The following is a 13,389-nucleotide window of genomic DNA, read 5'->3' as shown; positions in this document are numbered from 1 at the left end:
GCTCTCACCACTCAACTGAAGGGGACAAATAAGCAGGCTGGTAGCAGAGCCTGTGTGAGGGAAGATATCAGCGTCTTCAGGGCCTAACTGGCTCCTACTACTTCAGTTGACTGCCTGTTCTCCTTAAGTGGGTTCAGAGAAGCAGCAGGAAACAGGAAGCTCCCTGAGAAGCTGGTGTGACTCAGTCCAGGCTCCTAGGGGTGCTAGAGAAGTACATAAAAGGCTCCTCCTCTCTCTCCCTGCAGCTCCTGCTGCTTTCTGTTATTCCCTCTCACCTTTTCTCCTGCCTGCCTGTTATGTCTCTTGTGCCCTCCTTCCTCCAGCACCGCACTCCACCATCTCTGTGCATCTAGAGCAGAGAGAATACATATATGCACAAGCAGAAGACACAACTTTCTACAGTCTGGGTCCCAGTGGCACGCACATTCCCCCCCCCCCCCCCGAGTCTGGCACCTGAGGCGGCCGCATCAGTTCACCTCATCGTAAGGCCAGCCCTGGCACTGGAGGTCTAGACCCAGGAAGCCCCAGTTCCCTAGGAGCCTGCCAGGTGGGCTGTGGAGGACTCGGGTAGGTGAGCTGACAGGAAACTGAGCAGGGATCCATCAGAAGTTAGTCAGAATTGAACTGTTTCTGCAAAACGTTTTCATTTTGACAAATTGGCAAATTCCAATAGAAATAATGCTTTGCCAGAATTTTTTTGACCAGTTCTACTCACAGCATCACCCTGCCATGCAGTTGGTTGCAATTATACACCTTTATTGTAGTTGCTAGAGGCCCTGAGCAGGTGAGGGCCCCATAGTACTATGTACAGAACAGACATATACTATAGTAAGACAGTCCCTGCTCCAAATTGCTTGTGATCTTAGTAGAAGGCAAGACATTCCAGGTGGGTCAGAGGACTAAATATAGCGAGGGACAGCAGGGAAATAGCAACCAGAGCATATTTTTTGCACGGATGCTTGTTAATATGTGGCTAGAAAAAGCCAAAATGACCTTATAGCTTTTCTTTGGATATCTGAAGAAAGGAGAGTTAGGAATGGGAAGAGAATTTGAAAAAAACAACATTAACATTTCTTCCAAAAGAAAGGATTTAGTGCTTTCAAATCCACACACAGGCAAACTAATCTCAAAGCATTTCCATATTGTTGTCTATTTTAATAGCTCAGAGGAATAAATTGGGGCCAATGTTTTAAATTTAGAAAATGGGCAATAGATATTGAGGATGACTTTCTTCTGGTTGCTTATCCTGATGCTCTAATTCCGTTATTTATGTGAGTGGAAATACAGATTTTATCTGAGGTGAGGTTTTAATGTTATTGTGGGATAAGAAGCTAGGCTGCTGAAAGAGGATATGGTCTTTCTTTTTTCTGTATACTGCACCTTTAAACATAGAAGTGTCTAAAAAACACTTGATGTTATAAAGGCCTCCATTTGCCTTATATTAGTCACCTTCTTTCCCAATCCCTCTATTAAACTGCCTCTACCATTTGTATATTTTAAGAGCATGATATTGCATTTGTGTCATATCCTCTTGCTTGTGCTCTGGAGAGGCACTACTATAAAAAATCATGTATTTATTTCCATATTCTCAGTACATTGGGAGCTCCTCTCTGTGCAGTTTTCTCTTTACATTTTAGTAGAATGTGGCCCTAGGGTGAAATCCTGGCCCTGTTGAAGTCAATAGGAGTTTTACAATGTCTACACTACGAAATTAGGTCGAATGTATAGAAGTCGGTTTTTTATAAATCGTTTTTATATATTCGAGTGTGTGTGTGTCCCCACACAAAATGCTCTAAGTGCATTAAGTGCATTAACTCGGCGGAGTGCTTCCACAGTACCGAGGCTAGTGTCGACTTCTGGAGCGTTACACTGTGGGTAACTATCCCACAGTTTCCACAGTATCCGCTGCCCATTTGAATTCTGGGTTGAGATCCCAATGCCTAATGGGGCAAAAACATTGTCGCAGGTGGTTCTGGGTACATGTCGTCAGGCCCTCCCTCCCTCCGTGAAAGCAACGGCAGACAATCGTTTCGCGCTTTTTTTCCCCTGAGTTACCTGTGCAGACGCCATACCACGGCAAGCATGGAGCCTGCTCAGCTCATTGTCACCCTACGTCTCCTGGGTGCTGGCAGATGTGGTACTGCATTGCTACACAGCAGCAGCAACCCATTGCCTTGTGGCAGCAGACGGTGCAATAGGCCCGATAACCATCGTCGTCATGTCCAAGGTGCTCTTGGCTGCCTCAGTAAGGTCGCTCAGGAGCGCCTGGGCAGACATGGGTGCAGGGACTAAAATAGGAGTGACTTGACCAGGTCATTCTCTTTAGTCCTGCCGGCAGTCCTATTGCACCATCTTCTACCAAGCAGGCAGGAGATGAAGATGGCTAGCAGTCCTACTGCACGGTCTGCTGCTAGCCAAAGATGTAAAAGATAGATGGAGTGGATCAAAACAAGAAATAGACCAGATTTGTTTTGTATTCATTTGCTCCCCCCTTCCTCCCTCCCTCCCTCTGTGAAATCAACAGCCGACAATCATTTTGGTGAGGTCTGTCAGGGGCACCTTGAAAAGTTTAATGGAGATTCAGTCCTGCCTGAAATACTGGGGGCAGGGATAGCTCAGTGGGTTGAGCATTGGATTGTGCATTGGCCTGCTCAACCCAGGGTTTTGAGTTCAATCCTTGAGGGGCCCATTCTGTGTTACAGTTGTTTTTGTTTCTCCTTGATGTAAAGCCACCCCCTGTGTTGATTTTAATTCCCTGTAAGCCATGTCGTCGGTCGCCCCTCCCTCCGTCAGAGCAACGGCAGACAATTGTTCCGCGCCTTTTTTCTGTGCAGACGCCATACCACGGCAAGCATGGAGCCTGCTCAGATCACTTTGGCAATTAGATGCACATTAAACACCATGCGCATTATCCAGCAGTATATGCAGCACCAGAACCTGGCAAAGCGAAACCGGGCGAGTAGGCGATGTCAGTGCAGTGACGAGAGTGATGAGAACATGGACAGAAACTTCTCTCAAAGCACGGGCCCTGGCAATGCGGGCATCCTGGTGCTAATGGGGCAGGTTCGTGCGGTGGAATGCAGATTCTGGGCCCGGGAAAAAGCACAGACTGGTGGGACCGCATAGTGTTGCAGGTCTGGGACGATTCTCAGTGGCTGCGAAACTTTTGCATGTGTAAGGGTACTTTCATGGAACTTTGTGACTTGCTTTCCCCTTCCTTGAGCTGCAAGAATACCAAGATGAGAGCAGCCCTCACAGTTGAGAAGTGAGTGGCGATAGCCCTGTGGAAGCTTGCAACTCCAGACAGCTACCAGTCAGTCGGGAATCAATTTGGAGTGGGCAAATCTACTGTGGGGGCTGCTGTGATGCAAGTAGCCAAGGGCAGTGACCCTGGGAAATGTGCAGGTCATAGTGGGATGGCTTTTCTGCAATGGGATTCCCTAACTGTGGTGGGGTGATAGATGGAACCCATATCCCTATCTTGGCACCGGAGCACCAAGCCGGCGAGTACATAAACCGCAAGGGGTACTTTTCAATAGTGCTGCAAGCACTGGTGGATCACAAGGGACGTTCCACCAACATCAACGTGGGATGGTCAGAAAAGGTACATGACGCTCGCATCTTCAGGAGCTCTGGACTGTTTCAAAAGCTGCAGGAAGGGACTTTATTCCCAGACCAGAAAATAACCATTGGGGATGTTGAAATGCCTATAGTTATCCTTGGGGACCCAGCCTACCCCTTAATGCCATGGCTCATGAAGCCATACACAGGCAGCCTGGACAGTAGTCAGGAGCTGTTCAACTACAGGCTGAGCAAGTGCAGAATGGTGGTAGAATGTGCATTTGGACATTTAAAAGTGCGCTGGCGCAGTTTACTGACTCGGTTAGACCTCAGCGAAATCAATATTCCTATTGTTATTACTGCTTGCTGTGCGTTCCACAATATCTGTGAGAGTAAGGGGGAGACGTTTATGGTGGGGTGGGAGGTTGAGGCAAATAGCCTGGCCGCTGGTTATGCCAGACACCAGGGCAGTTAGAAGAGCACAGGAGGGCATGGTGCGCATCAGAGAGCTTTGAAAACCAGTTTCGTGACTGGCCAGGCTACGGTGTGAAAGTTCTGTTTGTTTCTCCTTGATGAACCCTCCCCTGGCCTGGTTCACTCTACTTCCCTGTAAGCTAACCACCCTCCCCTCCCCCATTTGATCACCACTTGCAGAGGCAATAAAGTCATTGTTGCTTCACATTCATGCATTCTTTATTAATTCATCAGAATATGGGGATAACTGCCATGGTAGCCCGGGAGAGGTGGTGGAGGAGGGAAGCCCCAGGTGGGGTGGTGGAGAAGGGAAGGACAAGGCCACACATCACTATAAAAGTTTAAAACTTATTGAATGCCAGCCTTCTGGAGCTTGGGCAATCCTCTGGGGTGGAGTGGCCGGAGGGCCTCCCCCACTGCGTTCTTGGGCGTCTGAGTGAGGAGGCTATGGAACTTAGGGAGGAGGGCAGTTGGTTACACAGGGGCTGTAGCGGCAGTCTGTGCTCCTGCTGCCTTTCCTGCAGCTCAACCATATGCTGGAGCATATTAGTTTGATCCTCCAGCAGCCTCAGCTTTGAATCCTGCCTCCTCTCATCACACTGCCACCACCTTTCAGCTTCAGCCCTCTCTTCAGCCTGCCACTTACTCTCTTCAGCCCGCCACCTCTCCTCCCGGTCATTTTGTGCTTTCCTGCACTCTGACATTGTCTGCCTCCATGCATTCGTCTGTGCTCTGTCAGTGTGGGAGGACAGCATGAGCTCAGAGAACGTTTCATCGCGAGTGCATTTTTTTCACCTTCTAATCTTCGCTAGCCTCGGGGAAGGAGAAGATCCTGTGATCCTTGAAACACATGCAGCTGGTGGAGGAAAAAAAAAAGGGACAGTGGTATTTAAAAAGACACATTTTATAGAACAATGGGTACCCTCTTTCACGGTAAACCTTGCTATTAACATTACATACATAGCACATGTGCTTTTGTTACAAGGTTGCATTTTGCCTCCCCGTACCGCGTGGCTAACCCCTTATCCCTCCCCGTGGCTAACAGCGGGGAACGTTTCTGTTCAGCCACAGGCAAACAGCCCAGCAGGAACGGGCACCTCTGAATGTCCACTTAAGAAAAGCACCCTATTTCAACCAGGTGACCATGAGTGATATCACTTTCCTGAGGATAACACAGAGATAAAGAACGGATGTTGTTTGAATGCCAGCAAACATACACTGCAATGCTTTGTTCTGCAATGATTCCCGACTACGTGCTACTGGCCTGGCGTGGTAAAGTGTCCTGCCATGGAGGATGGAATAAGGCTGCCCTCCCCAGAAACCTTTTGCAAAGGCTTTGGGAGTACATCCAGGAGAGCTTTATGGAGATGTCCCTGGAGGATTTCTGCTCCATCCCCAGACAGACTTTTCCAGTAGCTGTACTGGCTGCAAATGCCAGGCAAATTAATCATTTAAACACGCTTGCTTTTAAACCATATATACTATTTAAAAAGGTACACTCACTAGAGGTCCCTTCTCCACCTGGTGGGTCTGGGAGGCAGCCTTGGGTGGGTTCGGGGGGTACTGGCTCTGGGTCCAGGGTGAGAAACAGTTCCTGGCTGTCAGGAAAACTGGTTTCTCTGCTTGCTTGGTGTGAGCTATCTACAACCTCATCATCTTCCTTGTTCCCCCTACCTGCTTCCATGTTGCCTCCCTCTCCATTGAAGGAGTCAAAGCACACAGTTGGGGTAATGGTGGCTGAACCCCCTAAAATGGCATGCAGCTCATCATAAAGCGGCATGTTTGGGGCTTTTTGCCTCTCTGGTTTTCTGGTAGGCTTGCCTCAGCTCCTTAAGTTTCACGTGGTACTGCTTCAGGTCCCTGTTATGGCCTCTGTTCTTCATGCCCTGGGAGCTTTTGACAATTTTTTTGGCATTTCGAAAACTGGAACAGAGTTTTGATAGCACGGATTCCTCTTCCCATACAGCAATCAGATCCTGTACCTCCCATTCGGTCCATGCTGGAGCTCTTTTGCAATTCTGGGACTCCATCATGGTCAGCTCTGCACTCACCTGCAGCTTGCCATGCTGGCCAAACAGGAAATGAAATTAAAAAGTTTGCAGGCCTTTTCCTGTCTACCTGGCCAGTGCATCTGACTTGAGAGTGCTGTCCAGAGTGGTCACAATGGAGAAACTCTGGGATAGCTCCCGGAGGCTAATACCTTCTAATTGTGTCTATACTTCTCCAAATTTGACCCAGCAAGGCCGATTTCAGTGCTAATCCCCTTGTTGTGGGTGGAGTAAAGAAATCGATTTTAAGAGCCCTTTAAGTTTAAAAAAAAAAAAAAAGGGCTTCGTCATGTGGACGAGTGGAGGGTTAAATCGATTTAATGCTGCTAAATTCGACCTCAACTCCTAGTGTAGACCAGGGCTAACAGATTTATTTGAGCATAAGCTTTTGTGGGTAAAAACCCCACTTCTTCAGATGCATGGAGTGAAAGTTACAGATGCAGATATAAATATACTGACACATGAAGAGAACAGTCCCCGTAGGCTTTCTTGCCACTCAGACAAACTGAACTTTGTGATAAAAGGTTATATAAACCAAAAATCACATCACATTAAATTACTCCCAATCCCAAAGGGTCAGTCACTTACCCCAGATCAATTTAGTACTTTAGATCTCACATCAAAGACAACACTGGGAGCCAATTCTCTAGTAAACTAAAGATTTATTAGCTAAGAAAATAAATGAGATATTGAGAAGTTAAAGCAGGGGAAATACATTGAATGGGTGGGTCAAAATGGATATCCAAAATGATAGCAGAGATGTAGCAATCTGCTAGTTTCTCAGGTCTTTCAGGGTTACCCAGAATAACTCTGGGGATCTCAGTTGGCTTAGCCAGATATTCCACCCTGTTAGAATCCAAACAGTCCAGAAATAAGGATTATTCCTTTGCATCAGTATTTGTTTTCTGTGAGCAGAAACTATAATCTGAATTGTCTTCACCCACATGGGCCAGTGAATTTCTATTATCGAGCACAATGGCCCTTGCTTTGAAGTTTGCATTTCTAAGGTTCCAATCGTGTCTGATGGGTAATTTAATTACAGGAATATACACACTGTAAAAGGTAATGTAATAGCACACACCAATCCTTCATTAGTTTTCATGAAGTTTACACATCAAGTACATTCTCATCTTAACACTGACACACACTTTTGATCTAGGGTTAACTAGTTACAGGGATATACATAATGTAATGTGATGGCAATTAACTGGTTATAGATAAGCGAAGACAATACCATTAACATTTCCTTTGACCTAAACTAACACACAAACGAATTGGCCTGATTTCACGACAATACCTTTTGATACTCATTTGATTTCTATTAGCATATGATTATTATGTAGCCCTGCCCAGAGCTGGCACCAGGGCAGACAGCATCACAACCTCTACTATGACTTGCCAGGGCCACCTCTAGGAGTGAGAGAGAAGTTGCATCTCCAAGCCCACGCTCGTTCTAAACTGCTTTCCTGTGGCTGCCAGCAATGGGTTTTGTGACATGGGCACCTATCCGCCAGGAAAGGGACTGAGATTTGGATGCTGATTACATTTGGTCACTGTTGACCGAAACTGGATTCAGACCTACAACTCCCTGAGAGATGGGAGGTGTGTGGGGGAAGCTACGTATCAAATTTCTGACTCTCTGAGCCCAAAACGGGTATTAATTTATGGTTCATGGAGATTCCTTAAGTCCTCCCTATGGGTCCTGTGCATCAGTTAAGTTTCCTGGTTTTCAGAGATGGTGTGTACTAGCAGCTCCAATTGACTTCAGCTGGAGCTGTGGGTGCTCAGGATCCCTGAAAACCAGACATTAAGCATCTCTATTCTGGGATGTTTGACTAACTTGGTGACTAAGGGTATGTCTGCACCGCAATTAAAAACATGCGGCTGGCCCATGCCAACTGACTTGGTCTCATGGGGTTCAGGCTAAAGGGCTGGCTGTTTAATTGTAGTGTAGATGTTCAGGCTTGGGCTCTGGGACCCTCCCACCTCATTGGGTCCTAGAGCTGAGGTCCCAGCCCGGACGTCTGTACCACAATTAAATGGCCCTTTAGCCCGAGCCCTGTGAGACCAAGTCAGCTGGCACGGGCCAGCCACGGGTGTCTAACTGCAGTGTAGACCTACCCTAATCTAGGTCCCACTGCAGTCAAAGGGAACCTTTTCACTGATCAGTGGGAGCTGGAACAGATCCGGCATGCACTTACCTCTCTGAATGATGGCCAATTTAATCTCAGAGCAGTAATGTTGCTTAACTCTGCAGTACAGTTTGCAACGTCTGCTAGGTTGTGCTTAACAATTAGTCATTTATTTAGCACTTGACTGCTGGAGCCTAACGGTACATAAATAACAATGCTGTCCCACATTGGTAATTAGTGTGGTTAAAATTAGCACATTAAATACACACTTTGGTATTAACTGCCTTTTTCCTAGACATGGTCAATTACATCTTCAAAATGAAAGTGTCTTGATGATTAACTGTCCAAAAGAAAGTCATTTTGATGTCAAAGTCTGGTCTAATTTGACATCCAAATAGATTAAATATTGCTTTTGTGTCAAATTAGCTTTTATAGGCAGAGTATTTTGTTAGACTTTTGGCTATATCTGAATTAAATTGTGTTCATTTTGCTGGACCTGGGAAGTAGTGAGATCACCTGGCCGGATGATCTTTCTCTGGGACACACCTGCCGTTATCAACAGGAACAGAGCAAACAGCTCTTTACTTAACACAATTCCTTAATTGCTATGGTCAAAAGACTAAACTGAGGGGCTACGTTATTGGATACAGAATTAATTCTCTTCATTTGTTCTACATGTCCCAATTTACAGTATTGATGCATTTTTAGATCTAAAAAAGTCCAGAGTCATTATTCTGATTCATACTTCAGTTTGTACAAGATGCAGCTTTGATCTGGTTTCACAATGGAACTTGCTCTATATATTACATTCACCAGCACGGACCACAGAAAGATCTTTTCTTCAAGCAATAGGCCAGGTCTACACTACAGACGTATATCAATATCACTGTTATGCAGGGGTGTAAAAATCCACACCCCATATCTACGTAGTTATATTGACCTAACCCCCCATGTAGATAGCACTATGTCAATGGAGAAGCTACTGCTTCTCAATGTGGTCGCATCTTTGCTAAAGCGCTGCAACGGTGCAGCTGCACTGGAGCTGTAGCGCTATACGTGAAGACAAGCCCTAAGTCTCAGAAGCTTCCCTGAATGTTTCTTATGGAAATGGGGGATGGTGTAGTAGGCATCTTACCTTTCCACCCTTCCCCCTCCCCAACTCCAGCAACAGCCAAACAAGCAAAACAACGAGAAGAAAATACCGGGGCACGTCAGATGTATGTGGGAGGGAGTCTCATCTAGGTCCAATATGGGATCAGAGGTTGCCTTAGCTAACAGGTTCATTTCTTATGTCCTCCAAAGAAAGCTGTATTCCTTAGACATTTGCTCTGCCCTCTCACTAACAGTATTCTAGATGTCCATTCCTAACGTTAAACAGACGAGTGTGACATTCCCGGGGTACCCAGAGTAGTGAGGCACCTCACCACCACCTGCCCTTAGCATGAGGAAGTCTTTTCTGTGCCTGCTTTGGATCACCAGCTCCCTGAAATGACCATCCTCTGGCAGCACAAGCACTGCCTTCCAGCCTCCACAGGCCTCCCTCTTTCTGTCCTGGTAGAGATAGGCATAGACCAACCCCTGAGTCATTAGAGCATTCCCTATATTATCCAGCCCCACGTCCACTGGACGCTCACAGAATTGCCAGACCTACTCTCCCCAAAGGAACAGTACACACCAGTTAGTAAACTTCAACTCAGGATCACTACTTTGCTTAACACCACAGCACTTTGATGTATTTATAGTGAAAACAAGAATACGTTTATTATCAAAGAACAGAGCTTCAAGTGAGAGTGAGTAACAATATCAGAAACAAATGGTTACATATAAAACAAAATCATAACAAGCTTTCTAGAGACTAAACTTAACTACTGAGTTAACCACCTATCCAAACAAGCTTACCTCACCAAGAATTCTCTCCAGTGTTTTCAACCAATCCTGGCTGAGACTCCTCTTTCAAGAAGCAAACCTGCTATCTATTTATTTCCTCAGCGAAGGATGCCAAGGTGTCGTCTTTGTCTCCCAAATATACTTGATGTTCACCTAAAGATAGGGTAGTCCCCACTACCGCCCACCTACCAGCTACTTGCTTTTTCCTGTTACTTTTCTCTCTTCAAAGTTTTCATAATCCTTCATTAGCATTCAGTTCAGACTGGTTAGAGGAGACCCATTGTGAACTATACAATACGTAATTTATATATAAGCAGACAGCTGGATAAACATTTCTTGTCTGGCGGGATCTGTTTTTCACCTTTGCTGGTGACCAGTCCCTAGACACAGACCATAAGGACATAATTTTCAGTGTAGAAACATAACTCCTTATACAACATCCACATGTGCATTTCACAATTATATTGATGACCAATGCGACACTGGCTTTTATTTGAGACCTCACTCTTTGGTGAACTAAAAATATACATACCAGACTCAGGAGATCCTTGTAACACTTCTGCACCCCCTCTGTACTCTTTGCCAGTTGGCACTAAGACGTTCCTAGGTTACAACAAGTCAGTCAGCCAAGGGAGATATTTACAAGGACTAAATGTCTTCAAAGACTAAGCCAGAGGTTTAAGACATTGGGAATTTGTCGATGGCTTCTAAAAGATGGAATTCCCCTACTGACAAGACAATCAGGTACTGTTTGTTCTTCGTTTTTTTCCAAGTGGGCAATAGGTAGGTAAGTTGATCTTCCATCTGCGCAGGGGAGATACACAAGCTCTGGAATGGAGTTATTCTCCAAGAAGAAAATTCAGTGTTTCTCCCACAGAGATGAGAGAAACAATTCTGAAGAAGATCTTGCCATCCATGTGAAAGAGTTTACAAGCCAGGCTTCTGTGATATTCTGTACACAGTGAAACCCAAATAGCTGCAGGGAGACAGAACGTGGAGGATGCCTTGGAATATGGAAATCCTGAATCAAGTCACACAATAAGGTTAAAGTGCTAGGCCAGATGGATGGTGCGTGTGTGCACAGGTGTGGAGTTGGCTTTGATTTTTGGCAAAGACTGACCATTTTATTGTATTTATTGTAAATATTGCACCCTGAACATCCCAGGGAATCAAAAAGACTTGAGGAACACACATGGCCCAAAAGATTGCTTTGCCTCTGCTATTCTACCCGCTGAATCATTCTGCCTGCTTATGTTCTGCTTGAAAATCAACAGAACCATATGGACCTGGGAATTTTGCTATTACTTGCACTGTCATAAATCTGGAATAAATCCAATGAGTGTAGTGGAGTTACACTGGAGCAAATCCAGATTAACTGGCAACATAATTTAATCCAATATATCATTATCATCTTCGCCTGTGGAAGCACATATGATATGCAGTGATTAATTTAAGAGTCTGGTGTTATCAAATATCAAATACGTATCAGTCACTTATTTACTTCCGCACCATGTTGGGATCTTAATGGAAACTGAGTAGCAGCCGTGTTAGTCTGTATTTGCAAAAAGAAAAGGAGTACTTGTGGCACCTTAGAGACTAACAAATTTATTTGAGCATAAGCTTTCATGAGCTACAGCTCACTTCATCGGAGTACTTGTGGCACCTTAGAGACTAATAAATTTATTTGAGTATAAGTTTTCGTGAGCTACAGATGCATCCGATGAAGTGAGCTATAGCTCACGAAAGCTTATGCTCAAATAAATTTGTTAGTCTCTAAGGTACCACAAGTACTCCTTTTCTTAATGGAAACTGATTCCAATGAATTTTGTTTCCTTTACCAATGCAAACTGACTGGGGGTACTGGTGGATTGAGCCATGATTTATTTCAGGTACTTTTTGAATTTCTGTTTTCAGATATATGCTGTTGCAGCTTGAGCAACCCTTCCTGTTGGTTATTGCAAGAGCTAAGATATCAAATACCAACTTAAATATTTATGCAGGTGGCATATCTTTGCAAGTGCTGCTTGGTGGTGAGGAAATAGTGTTTAAAGAGACATATATTGTGGTTCAGAGGGGATGAATACAGGAAAGCTGTCCGTGTTATGAACAAAATCTGTGGTTACATGAAGTGGTAAAATTACTCATTCTCAAAGTCTGTGCTTTGGGAGGAAACACATGTGCTGGCTAATGATTCTTTAGTAGTGGCAAAGAATTCCATTAGAACATAGGTGCATTAACCGAGCATTTCTGGTCATTGAAACTAAGTAGTGAGGGGTTCAGGCAGTTCACTCTCATTTACGTTAACAGAACTTGCACACCTCTATCGTCTAAAAATTGATGCCCATATTATTCCCTAATAGTTTGTAGAAGTACTAGGGCAGAGGTGGCCAACCTGTGGCTCCGGAGCTGCATGCGGCTCTTCAGAAGTTAATATGCGGCTCCTTGCATAGGTGCTGACTCCGGGGCTGGAGCTACAGGTGCCAACTTTCCACTGCTCAACCCCAGGCCCTTCCCCCACTCCACCCCTTACCCCAAGGCCCCCGCCCCTTCCTGCCCCCTCCCCTGAGCCTGCTGCACCCTTGCTCCTCCCCCCTACATCCCAGAGCCTCCTGTACACTGCGAAACAGCTGATCGTGGTGGGCAGGAGGCACAGGGAGGGAGTGGGAGGTGATGATTGGCAAGGCTGCCAGTGGGCAGGAGGTGCTGGGGCTGGCGGCTGATGCGGGCTGCTGATATATTACTGTGGCTCTTTGGCAATGTACATTGGTAAATTCTGGCTCCTTCTCGGGCTCAGGTTGGCCACCCCTGTACTAGGGAAAGCAACTATTTGTTCTTACACCAGATGCAACACCGAAGTGGAGACCATGGGGAGGGAAAAAACCATTTGGTTTTGACCATTTTCCAAGACCGACGGTAACTTTTACAAAGTCCTTGTGCAAAAGTTCCAACTTAGCACCTGCTGCTCGAGACCTGCCCACTTGATCTACATAGAGAAATGCAGTTTACACATGCAAACACTCCGATGCCAAAAAATTGCGCATCCAAACCCCCATGGCAGATACAGTGTTAGAAGCTGCTTTAGGAATTTGTCCTTCATCCTTTTTCGACATTTTATCATCAAAAAGGAAGGGGTATGTGTGTAGATCTAGCAAAGGCTTCTGGAAGCATTTGATAAGAAGTACAGTAATTTGGACAATTAAATCTGCCTTCCGTAACTTTTAAAGTTTTCTTTAAAATATTTTTGGGACTCATGTTGAGTTGCCATATAGGTTACAGTAGCTGCACAA

Source organism: Natator depressus, chromosome 10 (assembly GCF_965152275.1).
Source record: "Natator depressus isolate rNatDep1 chromosome 10, rNatDep2.hap1, whole genome shotgun sequence".
NCBI lineage: Eukaryota > Metazoa > Chordata > Testudines > Cheloniidae > Natator > Natator depressus.
Note: the sequence above shows the minus strand (reverse complement) of the source record.